We start from the raw sequence: 20,852 nt of genomic DNA on the forward strand, positions 1-20,852 counted from the left end.
GCCCCGCGCTAACCGCTGCGCCACCGCTCCCCCCCAGCCACAGCCACAGCCACCCACCGCCCCAGTGATTGACGTCGCATCGTGCCCTGGGAGGTCGTTTGACCATACTTCACCACCCTGGTCAGTGCAGCTTGGAGGAGGTGGGGGTGGCATTGACTCGTTCCTCGCTTCTTGTAGCCGCGTGGAGGTTCGCGGCTGTCGAAACCAGCGGCCGCCCTGGTTAATACCGCCACTTCTGATGTGTTAACCAAACAAAGACAAATATCCCCCATTGTAGCCTTAACAGACTGTCGGGGCAAGTGCTGTTAGCGTGCGCCCATGAAGGCCGGCACAGCACACGAGGGGGTGGGTGGCCAGCACCACGCCCGGCCGCCTTTGTCTCCCCAGTGGCGATGTTTAATACACACCGCACCAGGTACTCATTCGAGGCTGAGTCGACCTAGGGGAGGCCCAGGGCCGGTTCAGATAATCGACCCCGGTATTGGCCGCGAGCGGGAATCGAACTCGGGACGCCGGGCTCATAGCGCAGCGTAGCGCTAACCGCTACGCTACCGTGCTAATTACCACCACAACAACAACAACCACAACAACAACCACAACAAACAACAACAACCGCTGCGTGCCGTCTGCTTCACGCACGGAGGACGTTAAAGATCTCGTGCATCAAGGAAAAAACATTTGTCCATGAAAAAAAATGCATTCAGATCCCTGGCCCCACGGAGTTTTTAGGGAGCGCTGGAGGCCGCGGCACCACTCAACCTCCTCTGGTCCTTTCTCCTCTACGCGCTGTGCGAAAAGGGCCATTGCCCGAAACGTCGCCTCTTGTTATACACATTTATTTTTTTTTAATTCCGACCGCACACAGTGGAGTAATTATTTTTAATGAACGTGTTCTCACACGCTACAGTAATTTTACTGGAGCAGTTACACCTGATGACGGAGGCTTGTGTTGCTTCCGAAACGTCGTGATTTAATGTAGTTATTTTCATTTATTATTTTATTTTATTGTTACTATTTTTACCTACGTGACTTTACCGAAAGAACCTAAGAGTATGAACGTGTTCGAGTTAAAACAATATCGGCTGCTTGCGTTGTGGCCGAAACGTCGTGAGAATGTTTTATCTTATTATGTTTTATTTTTATTATTTTATTATTTCCCTTCTACGTGACTTTACCGAAAGAACCAAGAATATAAAAATCTATATGCTATTGTTAATTGTACTTGTGCAGTCCGACCAAAGCTACAGCAGCAGCACCGTATCACCTTGCCATATTATGCATACGTCAAGTTTTGCTGACTGTCTGGCTGCCTGGACGGACAGACGGGACGAGTGCTGCGGTCCCAACATCGCTGTTCTTAAGCAATCGCCAGCAACAGACGTGGACACGATGGTGCCCGTGACCGCCGTGGCAGGGAATCAAACTCAGGGCGGGGGGGGAGGTTTGAGTCGGTCGACGTTCGTTCACCAGTTGCGCACCCCGTGACCACTGCGAAATTGCCAACCATAAAACAGGTGGATGCGTGTGTGAGTGCGAGGAGGGTGCAGTGCACGACTCGGTTTAGTACCCATATCTATATATATAGACACACACACACACGCAGACGCAGCACGCAAGGAACTCGCACGCACGTATACACAACGCGCGCGCACACACACACACGCACACACACACACACACCGACAGCACCCCACCTCCGTCTAAGTATTTAGCGGGCTGTCTGGGGGGAGGGAGTCAGAAAGTGCTTTTATCAACTCAGCACCGATGACACGCAGGCACACGGACGAGTCTGCATCTTGACCACCGGCAGAGCCGATGAAACGAGTGCGTTCGACAGTCTCGGGGAACACGTGGAGAAGACGCCTTCACATCCCTTAAGCACATCGGGGTCTCTTTCTCCACCCTCCTCCATCCTCCTCCTCCTCTTCAAGGTAATTTACGTTCGGGGCAATCTTGGTAAGAGCTGCGTTGGATTTGTCCGAGCGTCAAGTTTAAGTCGTCGACTCAATTTTGCGTCGTGAATTAGGCACGCAGCGTGAATTAGGTGCGCAATTATTGGATAGAATTATGATGGGTTGACTGTGTTGAATCACGGAATACCACGCTGTTAGATGGACCGTGTTGAATTATTTAATATAATTATTATGGGTTGACTGTGTTGAATCACGGAATACCATTATGTTAGATTGACGGTGTTGAATTATTGAATAGAATTATGATGGGTTGACTGTTGAATCACGGAATATTATGTTAGATTGGCCGTGTTGAATTATTTAATGTAATTATAACAGGTTGACTGTGTGGAATCACTGAATATCATGGAGTTAGATCGACCGTGTTAAATTATTTAATAGAATAATGATGGGTTGACTGTGTTGAATCGCGGAATACCACGCTGTTAGATGGACCGTGTTGAATTATTTAATATAATTATTATGGGTTGCCTGTGTTGAATCACGGAATGTTATACTGTTAGATGGACGGTGTTTAATTATTGAATATAATTATGATGGGTTGACTATTGAATTACGGAATATTATGATGTTAGATGAAACGTGTTGAATTATTTAATGTAATTATAACAGGTTGACTGTGTTGAATCACTGAATATCATGGAGTTAGATCGACGGTGTTGAATTATTTAATAGTATTATGATGGGTTGTCTGTTGAGTCACGGAATATCATAGTGTTAGATCGAGCTTGTTGAATGACTGAATAGAATTATGATGGGTTGACTGTGTTGAATCATGATGGTAGGCTGGTTGTAACGTTGAATGATACGATATTGAATCATAGACTATCATCATGCTAGATTAAATGAGTATCATCAATGTGTTGAATAATAGAATAGAATGATGCTAGATTTACTGTTTTGAACCGCTGTGTTCAATCACAGAACACAATTAACTTACCGTGTTGAATCGACGTGTTGAATCATCGAACAGAATGATGTCAGATTTACTGCGCCGAATCAATAGAATATAATGATCTCAGATTAAGTGAGTGGCTGAGTTTATCTGTTGTGTTTGCACGGCTGATGGACCCCGTATAGCCACAGCTGCCTGGCGATTTTCCAAGGGAGGTCTGATTTTATATCAGTGCCGGATAAAGCTAAGGGCCTGTAGCATATGTTATTAAGGGGCCCTAAATAAAATAAAATAAACACTTAAATATTAAACACAATTTTTTTTTACTTGCATAGTAAAGTAATTGGATTTTTTCATTTGCTATGCAGCCAGAAAATACGACAAATCGCTAACCTTAAACACCCAGTCATTCATAAAAGTTGAAGGCGGTATAGTACTATAGTAATAGAGCAAGTGCAGAATCACTGAACAGGAATTGATAGCTTAAAAGCGTTTCGCGCGGGGCCCTTGAAAGTGCGTATTCTACTTTTGCTACGAGGATCATCCTGGCACTGCTTACGATGCGTATCAAAGTAACCATCATGTCGTCACCAGTTTTATGGACATCTGTGGAAAAAAGAGAGCTGCATGGCTAATCGGATTCCTCCTCCGGTATAAATCACGATTCTGATTCTGCTGAATAGAACCAATACACGAAACCCTTGCCTATCGCGGGGAGTGACGTTCTTGGAAACGGCTGCGATCGGCAAATCCGCGATGAGCAAAGTCAACGTACACAACACCCTTTGCACGTGTGCATGCACGTCAGAGGTCGCAACCGGGTACCCGATACCCGTACCGTACCCGATACCCGGCTACCCGTACCCGGCCAAGTACGGGTACGGGTACCCGTTTGCGACCCTGGTGCGGCCGGGTACGAGTAGGCCGTGAGTCACTGGTGAGTAACCGTTTGTCACTCATTTCGGGTAGGGTACGGGTACGGGTAGGGAACGGGTACTCGTACCTGGCCGAGTACGGGTATGGGTACCCATTTGCGACCCTGGTGCGGCCGGGTACGGGTACGGGTAAGGAATCAAAACCCGTTTGCGACCTCTGATGCACGTTGAGCTTCTTTCACACCACCGTACGTAGCCATCCGTGCTAATCGGAGGTGCGGTGGGGGGGGGGGGTACAGCAAACTAACACGCAAACAGCAGTTCGAAAGAAATGAGTTGTCAATTTCTATGATTCAAAAGTGCATCGTACATGTTTTTTTCATTCAGATTATCACTAACAAAAAGCATAATAAAAGGCGTTACCATTCCTGGGAATCATATAGGAGGCGTTACGATGTTTAAACACCAACTTAGATGCCTGGTACTACAAAGGCATCAAGTCTGCATTAATCACACACGTTAGTCGTGGTAAAACACGCTAGCACACTGGCTTAAGTAATCATGTAAATAAACATAATCTGATCTGATTCTGTTGAAGATAGCGAATGCACCAAACCGTCGCCCATCGGCAAAATCCGCGATCCGCAAACTCAAGGATCAGAATCTGTATTCACAGGAGGAATTCGATGAGCTATGAAGCTCTTTACTCACAGATGTCCAGTAGGGGGCAGGGAGTCAGAGCGTTACATCAACACACAATATATACAAAAACACGATGGGAGTGCAAAGCGTAGGAAAGGTTAACACATCACTTTTAAAAATATATTCGAATACAGCTAAACTATTTTTTTTTCATCTCACCAGGTTTGTCAATCTTAACGATGATTTAAAAGTGCCATGGCTCCCAGTGACTTACGCTTAGGATCTTTCGGTAAAGTCACGTAGGTAAAAAAGAAGAATAAAATAAAAAATAAATAATAATTTAGTTGTTTTCATTTTTTATTATTTTATTGTATTACAAATAATAATAATCAAATCAATTAATAATGTAGTTATTTTCATTTATTATTATTTTATTTTTTATTATTCTTTTTTTACCTACGTGACTTTACCGAAAGAACCTAAGAGTATGAATCCTTGCAGTCACGAAAGCGTCAAATCTATAATCCGTTCCAGACGGCCGCAGAAGCGCATCTGCTGAAAGTGCCGCGCGATGCGGTGACCGCCATCTTTGTTTGATGGTTCGCCAAAAGTAGTAGTTTGTAGTGTAGTGTTTAGTAGTGTATACGGTAGTATAGTTGTAGAGTATCGTAGTGTAGTGTATAGTAGAGTAGTGTATAGTAGTGTATAGTATAGTGTAGTGTATCGTAGTGAAGTGTATAATGTAGTGTATAGTTGTGCAGTGTATAGTGTAGTGTATAGTTGTGTAGTGTATAGCGTAGTGTATAGTAGTGTCATGTATAGTGTAGTGTATAGTAGTGTCGTGTGTAGCGTATAGTTATGCAGTGTATAGTGTAGTTTATAGGTGTGTAGTGTATAGTGTCGTGTATAGTAGTGTAGTGTATAGTAGTGCAGTGTATGGTGTACAGTAGTGTAGTGTATAGTGTAGTGTATAGTGGAGTGTATAGTGTACAGTAGTGTAGTGTATAGTGTAGTGTAGTGTGTAGTGTAGTGTATAGTGTAGTGTATAGTGTACAGTAGTGTAGTGTATAGTGTAGTGTATAGTGTAGTGTATAGTGTAGTGTATAGTGTACAGTAGTGTAGTGTATAGTGTAGTGTATAGTGTAGTGTATAGTGTAGTGTATAGTGTACAGTAGTGTAGTGTATAGTGTAGTGTATAGTGTAGTGTATAGTGTAGTGTATAGTGTAGTGTATATAGCATCTGACAGCGCTGAGCTATGATGCGGTGACCACCGTCTCTGCTCGATGGCTGAGCCAAAAGCCGCTGTTGCTGCTGCTACGAGGATGACCACCGGAGTTGGCTTGATGGTTTATGCTCCTTGACGAGCTCAGCAAGGTATATCAATGTGGAAACTAGAGGGCTTGTTTGGTTCATGGTGCGTAATACGACACCCACCCCTTCCTTTTGGTTTATGTTACCCTACATCGACCCAACACGTTGAACGGGAAGCGTGTTAAGTATAAAATGTGATTATTGTCTCGTGTTAAATATAACTGGACATCTGTAAAATAAAATAGACACAGATTCTGATTGCGGTAACTTGTGCAGTAAGTGGATGGAATTGGGGAGATTTTTTTACGTGGGTCAGAAAAGACGTGGGCGGGTGAACCTCACTGGAGGCTGGGAACACCGCCACGTGACACGATAACACCACCACGTGACCTGGGAACACCGCCACGCGGCCTGGTAACACCACCACATTACCTGGGAACACAGCCACGTGGCCGAGGCATCGCGATGGGCCGCTTGGGAAACGATAGAGACCAGATGGAGACAAGACAGAGATAAATTAGTGTTTTTTTTGTTTTTTATTATTATTATTTTTATTAGATTTTTATTCACTTCATTTTTTATTCTTATTTTTCTATCCACGTGATTTTACCGAAATAACCAAATAATATTAATTCCTGCAGTCACGAACGTTTGAAGCCAAAATTTAAGACGGAGATAAGACGGAGTCAAGACAGAGATGCCAAAGAGACGAGACAGAGACGGGCGAGAAACTATACGGAGACGAGATGGAGACGAGATGGAGACAAGATGGCGCCCGTGTTCCCCCCCCCCCCCCGTGCACTACTTCTATACTATCCGCAACTGCACAGGAATATCACGGCCAACCACGATTGGTCAAGCCACAGTGGGGGCGCGATCGATGAACTCTGCGCCTCAAAAACAGTCGCCGCGAGTGGTCAAATCCGCGATGTGGCGGGGGGGGTGGATTGAACCCGCGATGGGCGCGGTTTTGATGTCTTTGAACGTGACAATCGCTCAATGTCTTGTACCCTGTTGCCCCTCCCATCTGCCATTCGTTTCAAGGAGCCTTGTGGATTTCACTCGAGAAGATGGCGAAGGCTGGAACCTTCGCGCTTTTTGCAGGCATGCTGTTTCTCAATGGTGAGCAAAAGCACGCGTTGTTTATTTGCAATTGTGATCATCTGATTTCTACTGGACACTTTGGCCAGTATCAAGATGCTTTGATGTTTGCATTGCGCTTGTGCTGGTCGTCTGTTGGCGTCGTTCTCTGGTCTCTAACACTGCTGGTGAGACAAGCCCGGAGAGGAGGCTGTAGCTCTGGTGTAGGGAAATCTGATTCAAGGACAATGTTTTCATTATTACCAAAACATGTTGTTTGCATGTCTTACCACGACTGTGTGTGGTTAATGCATACTTGATTCCTTTGTAGTAATAGGTGCATATTTGGTGTTTAAACATCTAAACAAATAGCAAAGTCTTTTCTTAGTTTTTTTAGTCATCATCTTCATTCGATTAAAAAAAACACGTATGATGCACTTTTAAAATCTAAATTGAAAACTCATTTCTTGAGAACTGCTTTGTGTGTGTTTAGTTTGTTGTCTTTCTCCCCGCATCTCCGATGAGCATGGTTGGCAACGTGCGGTGCGAAAGAAGTTCAACATACATATAAACAAAGGATGTGTTTCCAGCTTTTTAGATTAAGTTACTGCTATAAATGTCCACATGATAAGCCACTTCGTTGAGCTATCATTTGTGGCCAGGTTGTTTCTGAAAAATAAGCTTAGTGGGCTTTGCCTGGTAAGATGGGGATGATTTAGTTTCATTTGTATGTTTTTGGGTGACTTGTTTACTTTTCTTGCACCACCATCATGTGTTTTGACTATCAGTTTAACACGTAGGATTTCACGACCAGTGTTTTTTGGGTTAGAAGGCGTAAATATGAATGTGTCGTTAAACCCTCCACCACCCGACACAGCCAACTAGTAAGGTTTGTCACGTAAACAGAACGTGCCAATTCGTTACTAGTACAGCACTAAATGGTGTGTTGGAGAGTAAACCCACAACATTTACAATTCGAGTAGCGTGACGTTGTTGCCGGTAATTACAACTAGCATCATCAGGCGACAGCCAGATTTGTGGAGAAATCCTCCTGTTTCGTTCTTGTATTGTGTTTGTTTATTGTGACGTTGCCCTTACTGGACACCTGTGAAACAAGAAGTTCATAGCTCATCGGATTCCCCCTCCCTCTGTGTTCTAAATAAATATTCTGATTCTGTTTAAACTCTCTCTCTTTCAGGGCTGATTTCGGCCACGCCATCTCATTTTCTCTACAATGGAGCTCAGAGAGCTGCAGGTACTGTGATGACTCCTCCCCACTCCACCTCAATCCCTCACCCATTCACTCACTGCCTCTGCTGGTGGGCAACAGCGACAGATGCACGTGTGGAACCTCGATGTAATGTTACGTTAATTCATATCATTAAAATCATCGACAAACAGATGCGCAGCGCGCAGATTTCGTTGGGAATCGACAGGCTGAGTGCTGGGAACGGTGGCCAGAACTGGAGCTACCAACAATTGGTGGCACCTACGATTAGCATAGTTGGCTACGTACGGCTGCATCTCCTAGCCACCGTGGCGCCCCTATATAAAAGGGGGGGGGGGGGCTGGACGGGTAGATGAAGAATATTCTGCAAGTGTAACACGACATAGTAGGCTTTCGCGACCAATATAATCCATAATGCAGGTTTTTTTTCGGTTAGATCGTGTAAATATATAAATGTGTCGTTAAACCCGCCGCCACCCGACACAGCCAATTAGTAAGGTGTGTCACGTGGCCAATTCGTTAATAGTACAGCACACCGATGTGTTGGAGAGCAAAGCCACGAATCTGTCTGTCGCCTGATGATGCCGGTTGTAATTTCTGGCGAAACGTCGTACTCAGATTATAAATGTTGTGGCTTGCCTTTTCAACACACTGGTGTGCTGTACTAGTGACGAATTGGCCGCGTTCTGTTTACGTGACAACCCTTACTAGTTGGCTGTGTCGGGTGGTGTTGGGTGGTGGCGGGTTTAATACACGATCTAACCCAAAAAAAACTGTATTATGGAAGATTGTACAAGGCTGACGTGAGATCTGTATGTGTGTCTGCGTCTCAGTCAGTCAACCCACGGCATCACCTGGATCTGTCCCGTGACCTGCCAGCGGGTGTTCGACACTTCACGTGGCCTTAAAGTGCACACAGCCTGGCACAAGCGCCATGGTGACGTCACTGCCAATTAGTGTGAATGAAGGTTGTGGTTGTTATTGTTGTTGTTATGTTTGCGTCAAGGTGACCCGCCAGTTGTGAACATCACAACGAGTGACTACAACTGGTACGTGGGGATGCAGAACGTGACGCTCTACTGCCAGGCCTGCCCTTCCTCCCCGTGGACAAATTACATATGGATCAGGTGGGTCGCAGCCCCTTCTCCCCCCATCTTCTCTGCAGAACCCGCTCCACTGCCCCACTGATCCTGCTTTAGCTTCACTTATACGTTGGCATCCCCAACCTCCTGCAGGCTGATTCCAATCCCTGCACCGAGTTGACCGGGAGTAACCGTGAGAGGGGGATTCATGGATGGAATTTAGGAGACAGGGATGATGACAGGGGGGGCGGGGGACGGAGTGGGAGAGGGGACTGTGGGGATGAGGAAGACATTGGCAGCAGTGATGGGAGAGGAGAGAGCTATAGATGAAGGAGGGAGCTGTGAGTGAAGGAGGGAACTGTATGTGAAGGTGCAAGCTGTGGATAAAGGAGGGATCTGTGGATGAAGGAGAGAGCTGTGAGTGAACGAGGGAACTGTATGTGAAGGAGAGAGCTGTGGATGAAGGAGGGAGCTGTGAATGAAGGAGGGAGCTGTGTGTGAAGGAGGGAGCTCTGGATGAAGGAGGGAGCTGTGGATGAAGAAGAGAGCTGTGGATGAAGAAGGGAGCTGTGGATGAAGGAACAAGCTGTAGATGAAGGAGAAAGCTGTGGATGAAAGAGAGAGCTTTGTGTGAAGGAGAGAGCTGTGTGTGAAGGAGAGAGCTATAGATGAAGAAGGGAGCTGTATATGAAGGAGGGAGCTGTGGATGAAGGAGTGGTGGATGAATTAGGGAGCTGTGGATGGAGGTACTTGTCAGCAATCTATAGCCCTTAAACTTTCTAGTTCGAACCATCTATACAGCTGCTGGGTGGAGAGAGATGCGTATTTTGCAGCTCAGTGGGCCTCACCTGGTGAAATAAAAAATGAAATAGTTTAAATGGTTTTGCTGTTCGTCCCGCCTTCCCGACAGTGACGCGGTCAACTTCACCGTGGGAGTCGACTTGAACTGCAACATCATTCGCTTCCTCCGTCCCCTCACGGAGCTGGACGCAGGCAACTACTCATGCATCATTGATGAAGGCAACAACAACAGCAGCAGCGCCACCATTGAGATCTCCTTCGAGGAGCTGTCGACGGTCACTGAAGGGGTCACGGAGCTGTCGACCTTCACCGAAACGATGACGGTCACAGAGCTGTCGACGTTCACCGAAACGATGACGGTCACAGAGCCGTCGTCAACGGTGGTCACGGAAGAAGTCACAGAGTCGTCGACGGTGGCAGTGACGGACACAGAACCAGCAACGAGCACTGAACCGATGACCATCACAGAAACAATAACAGTCACCGATGTGAACACAGAGCCAGCGACAGTCACCGAACCAGTAACAGACACGGGCACAGTCAGTAACCCAGCAACAGACACCGTTACAGTCACCGACCCAGAAACAGACACCGCTACAGTCACCGACCCAGTAACAGACACCGCTACAGTCACCAATCCAGAAACAGACACGGGCACAGTCACCAATCCAGTAACAGACACCGCTACAGTCACCAATCCAGTAACAGACACCACTAAAGTCACCAATCCAGTAACAGACACGGCTACAATCATTAACCCAGTAACAGGCACGGGACAAACACAAACGAGCGATTCTAACACATCTCCTCAAGAAACGTCCAAGAACACAAGATCTCAAGAAACAACCAGTTACATCACAACTCAAGCTCCATCTGGACCTACTCCTGGTAAGGAAACTACTAGTCTTAACACTCCTACTGTAGAAACTACCAGTCTTAACACTCCTACTGTAGAAACTACCAGTCTTAACACTCCTACTGTAGAAACTACCAGTCTTAACACTCCTACTGTAGAAACTACCAGTCTTAACACTCCTACTGTAGAAACTACCAGTCGTAACTCTCCTACTGTAGAAACTACCAGTCTTAACACTCCTACTGGAGAAACTACCAGTCTTAATACTTCTACTATAGACACTACCAGTCTTAACACTCCTACTGTAGAAACTACCAGTTTTAACACTCCTACTGTAGAAACTACCAGTCTTAACACTCCTACTGTTGAAACTACCAGTCTTAACACTCCTACTGTAGAAACTACCAGTCGTAACACAGTGATTGTCTCTTTTCTGGCTTTCGGCCCCTCCTACTCCTTTGTCAACCCCACACATTTTCTCATCCAAATACTCTAAACGCGTGTTTTCAGCAAGCCCCTCTCACTTTTTGGGTCGTCCCTCTCGCTGCTCAGGTAGGCCTTCCCACAACTCTGGGAGCCCCTCCCATTACTCCCGGAGCCCCTCCCACTACTCCAGTAGCCCCTCCCACGACACGGGTAGCCCCGCCTTTTGCCTGTAGCATGAGAAAAGCAGATGTCAAACTGGGGTCAAAATCCAGATTTTTCACAAAAGCTTCGGGACAGCGCGACCGCCATTTTGGAACCAGCGGTAACCACTACACTAGTAATGAAGTGGCATGTTCTGTTCACGTGACAAATCTTACTAATTGGCTGTGTCAGGTGGTGGCGGGTTTAACGACACATTGATATATTTACGGGATCTAACCCAAAAAAACGATATTTTAGAAGATTGTACAAGGCTGACGTGAGATCTGTATGTGTGTCTGCGTCTTAGTCAGTCAACCCATGGCACCACCTGGGTCTGTACCGTGACCTCCTGCTAGCAGGTGTTCGACACTTTACGTGACCTTAAAGTGTACACAGCCTGGCACAAGCGCCATGGTGACGTCACTGCCAATTAGTGCGAATGAAGGTTGTTATTGTTGTTGTTGTGTTTGCGTCAAGGTGACCCGCTGGTTGTGACCATCACAACGAGTGACTACAACTGGTACGTGGGGATGCAGAACGTGACGCTCTACTGCCAGGCCTGCCCTTCCTCCCCGTGGACAAATTACATGTGGATCAGGTGAGTCGCAGCCCCTTCTCCGCCCCCCCCCCCCCATCTTCTCTGCAGAACTCCCTCCACTGCCCCACTGATCCTTGCTTTAGCTTCACTTATACGTTGGCATCCCCAACCTCCTGCAGGCCGATTCCAATCCCTGCACCGAGTTGACCGGGAGTAACCGCCGGAGGGGGATTCATGGATGGAAATTAGGAGACAGGAATGATGACAGGGGGAGTGGGGGGAGGGGGTGGGAGAGGGGACTGCGGGGATGAGGAAGACATTGGCAGCAGTGATGGGAGAGGAGTGAGCTATGGATGAAGGAGGGAGCTGTAGATGAAGGAGGGAGCTGTATGTGAAGGAGCTAGCTGTGGATAAAGGAGAGAGCTGTGGATGAAGAAGAGAGCTGTGTGTGAAGGAGGGAGCTGTGGATAAAGGAGGGATCTGTGTGTGAAGGAGGGAGCTTTGGATGAAGGAGTGGTGGATGAATCAAGGAGCTGTGGATGGAGGTACTCGTGAGCAATCTATAGCCCTTAAACTTTCTGGTTTTAACCATCTATACAGCTGATGGGTGGAGAGAGATGCGTATATAGCAGCTCAGTGCGCCTCACCTGGTGAAATAAAAAATGTAATTGTTTAAATGGTTTTGCTGTTCGTCCCGCCTTCCCGACAGTGACGCGGTCAACTTCGCCTCGGGAGTCGACATCAACTGCAACTTCGTTCGTTTCCTCCATCCCCTCACGGAGCTGGACGCAGGCAACTACTCATGCATCGTTGACGGAGGCAGCAGCACCACCATTGAGATCTCCTTCGAGGAGCTGTCGACGGTCACTGAAGGGGTCACGGAGCTGTCGACCTTCACCGAAACGATGACGGTCACGGAGCTGTCGACCTTCACCGAAACGATGACGGTCACGGAGCCGTCGTCGACGGTGGTCACGGACGTTGTGACGGACACGGAACCGGCAACGAGCACTGAACCGATGACCATCACAGAAACAATAACAGTCACCGATGTGAACACAGAGACAGCGACAGTCACCGAACCAGTAACAGACACGGGTACAGCCACTAACCCAATAACAGACTTAGAAATAGTAACAATGACAGAACCAGTAACAGTAACCGGTACAGGAACTAACCCGATAACATTCACGGAATCAGTAACATTTACGGAACCAGAAACAGGCACAGGTACCGTCACCAATCCAGCAACAGACACCGCTACAGTCACTGACCCAGTAACAGGTACGGGTACAGCCACTAACCCAATAACAGACTCAGAAATAGTAACAATGACAGAACCAGTAACAGTAACCGGTACAGGAACTAACCCGATAACATTCACGGAATCAGTAACATTTACGGAACCAGAAACAGCCACAGGTACCGTCACCAATCCAGCAATAGACACCGCTACAGTCACTGACCCAGTAACAGACACGGGTACAGTGACTAACCCAGCAACAGACACGGGCACAGTGACTAACCCAGTAACAAACACTAGTACAATTACTAACCCAGCAACAGACACCGGTACAGTGACTAACCCAGTAACAGACACTGGTACAGTGACTAGCCCAGTAACAAACACGGCTACAGTTACTAACCCAGCAACAGACACCGGTACAGTGACTAACCCAGTAACAGACACTGGTACAGTGACTAGCCCAGTAACAAACACGGCTACAGTGACTAACCCAGGAACAGACACTGGTACAGTGACTAACCCAGGAACAGGCACCGGTACAGTGACTAACCCAGTAACAGACACTGGTACAGTGACTAGCCCAGTAACATACACAGCTACAGTGACTAACCCAGGAACAGGCACAGGTACAGTGACTAACCCAGGAACAGGCACTGGTACAGTGACTAACCCAGGAACAGGCACTGGTACAGTGACTAACCCAGGAACAGGCACTGGTACAGTGACTAACCCAGGAACAGGCACTGGTACAGTGACTAACCCAGGAACAGGCACTGGTACAGTGACTAACCCAGGAACAGGCACTGGTACAGTGACTAACCCAGGAACAGGCACCGGTACAGTGACTAACCCAGGAACAGGCACCGGTACAGTGACTAACCCAGGAACAGGCACCGGTACAGTGACTAACCCACGAACAGGCACTGGTACAGTGACTAACCCAGGAACAGGCACTGGTACAGTGACTAACCCAGGAACAGGCACTGGTACAGTGACTAGCCCAGTAACAAACACGGCTACAGTGACTAACCCAGTAACAGGCACAGGTACAGTCACCAACCCAATAATAGACACGAGCAGAGTTACTAACCCAGGAACAGGCACTGGTACAGTGACTAACCCAGGAACAGGCACTGGTACAGTGACTAACCCAAGAACAGGCACCGGTACAGTGACTAACCCAGGAACAGGCACTGGTACAGTGACTAACCCAGGAACAGGCACTGGTACAGTGACTAATCCAGGAACAGGCACTGGTACAGTGACTAACCCAGGAACAGGCACTGGTACAGTGACTAACCCAGGAACAGGCACTGGTACAGTGACTAATCCAGGAACAGGCACTGGTACAGTGACTAACCCAGGAACAGGCACTGGTACAGTGACTAACCCAGGAACAGGCACTGGTACAGTGACTAACCCAGGAACAGGCACTGGTACAGTGACTAACCCAGGAACAGGCACTGGTAAAGTTACTAACCCAGAAACAGGCACGGCTACAGTGACTAGCCCAGTAACAGACACGGAAGAAACACAAACGAGCGATTTTAACACATCTCCTCAAGAAACGTCCGAGAACACAGAATCTCAAGAAACAACCAGTTACGTCACAACTCAAGCACCTCCTGTACCTACTCCTGGTAAGGAAACTACTAGTCTTAACACTCCTACTGTAGAAACTACCAGTCTTAACACTCCTGCTGTAGAAACTACCAGTCTTAACACTCCTACTGTAGAAACTACGAGATTTAACACTCATACAGTAGACACTACCAGTCTTAACACTCCTACAGTAGACACTATCAGTATTAACACACCTGCTTCAGGAACTACCAGTCTAGACACACCTGCTCCAGGAACTACCAGTCTTAACACAGCTGCTCAACAAACTATCGGTTCTAACACCCCTGCTGTAGAAATCACTGGTTCTAACACACCTGCTGTAGAAATTACTAGTTCTAACACAGCTGGTAAATTCACGACCAGTTTGAACACAGCTGTTAAAGAAACTACAGGTTCTAACACAACTGCTGTAGAAATTACTGGTTCTAACACAGCTGGTATATTCACTACCAGTTTACTACTAGTTTTAACATTTGTCATTAGCGGGAACCAAACTTTCTTGTTTACGGTACTACAACAAGAAATTTGGCCGTCGACATCAATTTCATCTGGAGGGCAAACGCACATACACAAAGAGCTCCAATATGTGAGCATCGTGCGTTTTAGTATTTTAATTACTATTTTTAAAAACCCTCCATTAACGATCTACCCTTTGTGTACAAATGACTTTGGCGCTGGTGTTTTTAAATTGCTCGGGTCGGATATATATGCGACGGGTCTTATATATGCGGCGGTCGGATATGCGGTAGTCGGTTATACATGTCGTTCCACTCTCTGAGAGGCCGGAGGCGATAAGATGGCTCGTTGGGGTGGGCGTTGCGGGTCGGCGAGGCATGGCAAACGGCTTTGTCCTTGGTCCAGCAGCGGACTGACCACGGCTGTCGATGATTGTGGCGGCGACGGCGCTAACCATGCGCGTGGCTGTCTTGCCGTTCTCTACTCAGGGTTCCCGCTGTGGGCCCTCATCCTTCTCACGACCCTCGTCCCGGTGCTCCTGCTCAGCGTAGTGGGAGCCATCATCTATTTAATCCACGAGCATTGCAGCACGAACGGTGAGTGGGGCTCACGGGAACTCAAGGGGGCCTCTTTGTAGAATGGCCGTTGTCGGAGGCACAGGAGCCAGCGCTGCTGAGGTCCTGGGTTTAATCCACGGGGGTGTTGGACTCTCCCTCTCTCTCTCAGGGATTCCCGTGATTAACCGGAGGCTTGAGATGGCTTAGAGAGAGAGAGAGAGATCTATAGATATAGGTAGTCCCCGACTTACGATGGTCCGACTTACGATATTTCGATCTTACGATGGCGATAGTGATACGACAAAATTGTAAAATATTTTACATTTCGCGCGGCAGGCAAACGCAGCAGCGTACGAGGTACGATACTGTACGTTGGGACGCTGTCGGGATGTACTGTACACATCTCCCGCCTCGTGTGGTGATGCCTCTCACTCTCACCAGCGGTCGACGGAGTTAAGTTGTCACGGTGTTAGCGCGTGTATTTTTCCTGTGTTTTTCATGTTTCAAGGCCCAATTTTAGTGAAGAAAGCATGTATTGCAATTAATAAATACAGACAGTATATAGTTTATACAGTACTGTACTGTAAATTGCTCTGTTTTGCTAAATTATCACCATTCTTTAAGACTCCTGGGTAGGCGAGGCCATTTTCGACTTACGATATTTTCGACGTACGATAGGGTCGTCGTAACGCATCTCCATCGTAAGTCGGGGACTGCCTGTATATATCAGTGGTGCGATTGGGCACGGTGGCCCGAGGAGCGGAAAGAGAGATGGCGCAGGACAGGGCAGCGTGGAGAAGGTTGGCAAGGACACCGGAAACACCCCCACATGAGTGTGACAAACGCTTCGAAGAAAAAAAGTTTGAGATCTTTTGCTGAGAGTGAGGGAGAGATGGGGGGGAGGGTTATTCAGCGTGGGGGTGGCCACGCAATTTGTGGCGATCGCCTGACGATGCCGGTCGCGACTCCCGCGCCAGCAGAAAGCGTCCGCGTGTACCGACGCGCCGCCGGAGGCAAGAATTATACGTCGCCAGCATTCCGTTCCGCGCGATTGAGAGCTCAGTTCCGAGGGTGGTGGCCGCGGTGTCACTTTTGTGGGCCACGTCGCCCCGTCCTTGATGCGCAAAACTGCAGCAGGCAAAAGGTATCCCATGGTACGGCTGCTCACCCCGAGCTATAAATGCCCTGATAGTGCATTGTCCTTGTGCCTGGTCGCCATTTGGCGTTCTCCGGTCTGACACCTTTGAGACGAGCCTCTAAAGAAGGCTGTTTCTGGTGTGGACCAATCCGTTTTCAAACACTCCTCCTTCCGACTCACCCTCAGTCTCCCGTTCCAAGTGATAACTGCGACCCCCCTGCCCTCCTCCCCCCCGCAAAGGATCACGTTTCCACTTGGCCTCTTTTTGTCTCCCACCCCCCCACCCCCCTCCCTCAGACTCCCACTCCTCGAGCAGCGACACTGAGCACGGCCATTCAAGCTCCGACTCGTCCAGCGACTCCGACTCCGACTCCGAGATGAAGATGGAGGACATCCAACAGATGTACACAAACTTCAACAAATTCCAGGACTGAGGAACTCGGCCATCATCCCCATCCCCCTCCCCGAGGGGGGTAGGTCTCCTGCCTCTGCCGAGCCGAGCCGCGTTCACACCACGGCGGCGGGGGGGGGGGTACCGCCCAGAAATCTTACATCGCCTATGTCAGCTCAAGGCTCCCGTGAACCACGTGGCTCCTTTGTGGTCACCCCCTCCACCACCCCCTCAACTCGGAACCCCTTCCCCTCTCATCTACAGATCTCCACTTCTCTCTCTCTAAAGCAGCTCACGCCTCCCGTGAACCACGTGACTCCCGTGTGGACACGCCCACTCTCCCCCAACCCCCGCCCACTGTGAAAACAGACTCGGCTCCTCCTCCTCCCATGTGCAGCAGCAGCAGCGTCGAGACGCTGATGCAGCCTCTTCGTCTTTCCCCCCCTCCCCTCTCCGTCACTCTCTCATCTTGGCCCGGTCCTCCTTCCCCCATCCTGGACGGCCACCCACGGTGGGACCGTGGCATGGGGGGGGGCAGGGTGGGAGTTTTCCTAACATCTGTGTGTGATCCACCAACCCTCGCTGCTTGCCGCCGCGCAGTGCTGGATTAGAGGCTTCGTGCAGCAGCGTTGCCGCCACCACCACCGCCCGTCGGCTCGCTCGCCCGACTCAACAAGGGGCGCAGTAAGTGTCGGATGATCCTCGTAGCAAAAGTAGCAAATGCTACGGGCCCCGCACTTTCAAGGGCCCCGCGCTAAATGCTTTCGAGCTATCAATTCCGGGGCAGTGATTCTGCACTTGCTCTATTACTATAGTACTATACCGCCTTCAACTTTTATGAACGACCGGGTGTTTAAGGTTACTGATTCGTCGTATTATCTGGCTGTCAAGAAAATGAAGAAATGCAATTACCTTACTATGCAAGTAAAAAAAGATTGTGTTTTAATATTTAAGTGTTTCTTTCAATTTAAGGCCCGTTTATAACATCATATGCTACAGGCCCCGCACTTAGCTTCATCCGGCACTGGACATAGCATCACGGGTACCCTACCCAGAGTTTGGTTACCCCGTGATGCTGCACCCCACTCCTTAGTGTGGTCGGTCGCCCTGGTTGCGCTTTTCAGTTTCCTGCTCTTCACGCATTGGCGCATTGCAGAGGTCGCAATCGGGTACCCCCCGATACCCGTACCCTACCCGATACCCGGCTACCCGTACCCGGCCGGGTACAGGTACGGGTAGCCGTTTGCGAGCCTGGTGCGGCCGGGTACAGGTACGGGTAGCCGCACGTGACTCACCCCAACCAATGAGTGAGAAGGCCGTGAGTCACTGGTGAGTAACCGTTTGTCACTCATTTCCCAACGTCTTGTTTCTTCTCACAATTCAAGTTCCTAGAATTAACCCACCCGCGCCTGCAACATGGCTTCATCCCAGAGGTCGCAATCGGGTACCCGATACCCGTATCCTACCCGAAACCCGGCTACCCGTACCCGGCCGGGTATCAGGTAGGGTACGGGTACCCGTTTGCGACCCTGGTGCGGCCGGGTACGGGTAAGGAATCAAAACCCGTTTGTGATCTCTGGCGCATTGGGGAAATCATAGGACGGAATGCAGCATTCTACGTTTGATTATTCCTGTTGCTAAACCGGCAACCGTTTAGCGTCCGCGGTCCGTCAAGAAGTTCAACATACATGACGCGCTGCCGGGAGATGAGATCGCGAGCCCGGCGCCTGCTGGCCCCCTCACACCACCGTGGATTAAACCCCCAGTGGAAATCTTGAATCTTGTTTTAAAATTAAATGAATTACATCAACTTTACCCCCCCCTCCCTCCCTGCCAATGGTATCCCCGATTGCTCCGCTGTTGGGTGTCGCAGGACAGAGGATCCGATCGGGAAATCTCTCCCGAGCCGTGCGAGCCTATCGTGTTGTTCGAGAATGTTCCGCGGAAGCGGATATCACAGAGCTAACTCTGAGATCCCTCCTTCTTCAAGCGACACTCTGCGATATGGGAGTAATGTTCGTCGCGTAAGATGTCCAAGCCTTGGTCATTTTAAATCTCAAGTGTTGCGATTCAGATGAAATTAAACGCAGAAACAAGTTTAATCCCGAGATTTAAGCCGATTCAGATCAACGTAATGCAAGGCATATGGCAGCCTTGTTTTGAGTGCACTCAAGTTTTAACTGAATCTCAACACTACACCATAGTCTCAACATTGCACCATAGACTCACACTACACCATAGACTCATCACTGCACCATAGACTCAACACTGCACCATAGACTCATCACTGCATCATAGACTCATCACTGCACCATAGACTCAACACTGCACCATAGACTCAACACTGCACCATAGACTCATCACTGCCCATAGACTCATCACTGCCCATAGACTCATCACTGCCAATAGACTCATCACTGCACCATAGACTCAACACTGCACCATAGACTCAACACTGCCCATAGACTCTACACTGCACCATAGACTCATCACTGCACCATAGACTCAACACTGCCCATAGACTCATCACTGCACCATAGACTCATCACTGCACCATAGACTCACCACTGCACCATAGACTCATCACTGCACCATAGATTCACCAATGCACCATAGACCCCACCTGTTGCGTGTCAGTCTGTTGTCCTTCCCCTGTGCGCACCTCCGATTCGCGCGGTTGGCTACGTGCGGCGGTGCGGTACAGAAGAAGTTCGACACGTGGATCGTGACGTGCGAGCCGCTGGTCGCGATCATTGTCACCACGGCGAAACCCTCGGAGCGTGTCGCGACAAATGACACCGAACCCCGTTTGCCTTTTGTAAATTCAAACCGGCTTAAAATTAAACACGCAAATTGTTCACCCAGTATTCCACTTACACTTTTGTATAGTTGTGTATACGTGTGCATCTGTCTATATGCAGGGCGCTTTAACAGAAACATGTTAACACTCGTGAGAATTTGCAACAGCTGCCACGAGAAATGTTCTGCCTCCTCTGGGCTCTGGAGAACACCTGGAGAAGTTTCCAGGCAATGCGTTGACAACGCTCAATTTGTTATCATGTTACAGTGTATTATACGCCGTTATTTTTCCATTAAAAACGACAGTCCGATAAAAGTTAAAAAAATGTTTCGAAACACCCTGTTCTGAAGGCCATCATCTCGTTGAGCCCTGCAGCAGCAGTACGCGTCGTGTACATAGAGAGATCGTTCTGGTTATTTTGGCTGCTGCTGCTGTAAATGTCCAAACGATTGGGGCCACTTTGTTGAGCGGCTATCATTTGCGGTGGGCCCGGGTCGTTTTCTGAAAAAGAATACGTTAATATACTCATTGGTTCTTTCGGTAAAGTCACGTATGTAGAAATAAAATAAAATGTTAATACATCGCAAATAGAATAAAAATAAATCACAACTGATTTATTTTAATTTAATTTAATAAATCAAAAATAAAATTAAAATACATCACAACTGATTTAATTTATACTCTTAGGTTTTTTCGGTAAAGTCACGTAGGTAAAAATAAAAATAACACATA

At 48.2% G+C, this 20,852-nt stretch overlaps 1 long non-coding RNA gene across 1 annotated transcript; it reads left to right on the forward strand.

The window, feature by feature from the left end:
* Positions 1–1,618: 1,618 nt before the first annotated feature.
* On the forward strand, positions 1,619–20,180 carry LOC144737133 (uncharacterized). The gene is made up of 9 exons (XR_013588882.1): positions 1,619–1,931; positions 6,742–6,819; positions 7,976–8,032; positions 9,012–9,132; positions 9,998–10,776; positions 11,849–11,969; positions 12,619–14,795; positions 15,723–15,830; positions 17,227–20,180. It is a non-coding gene; the product is annotated as an uncharacterized LOC144737133 (long non-coding RNA).
* Positions 20,181–20,852: the final 672 nt, after the last annotated feature.

This window comes from Lampetra planeri, chromosome 65 (assembly GCF_965212315.1).
Source record: "Lampetra planeri chromosome 65, kcLamPlan1.2.h2, whole genome shotgun sequence".
Lineage (NCBI taxonomy): Eukaryota > Metazoa > Chordata > Hyperoartia > Petromyzontiformes > Petromyzontidae > Lampetra > Lampetra planeri.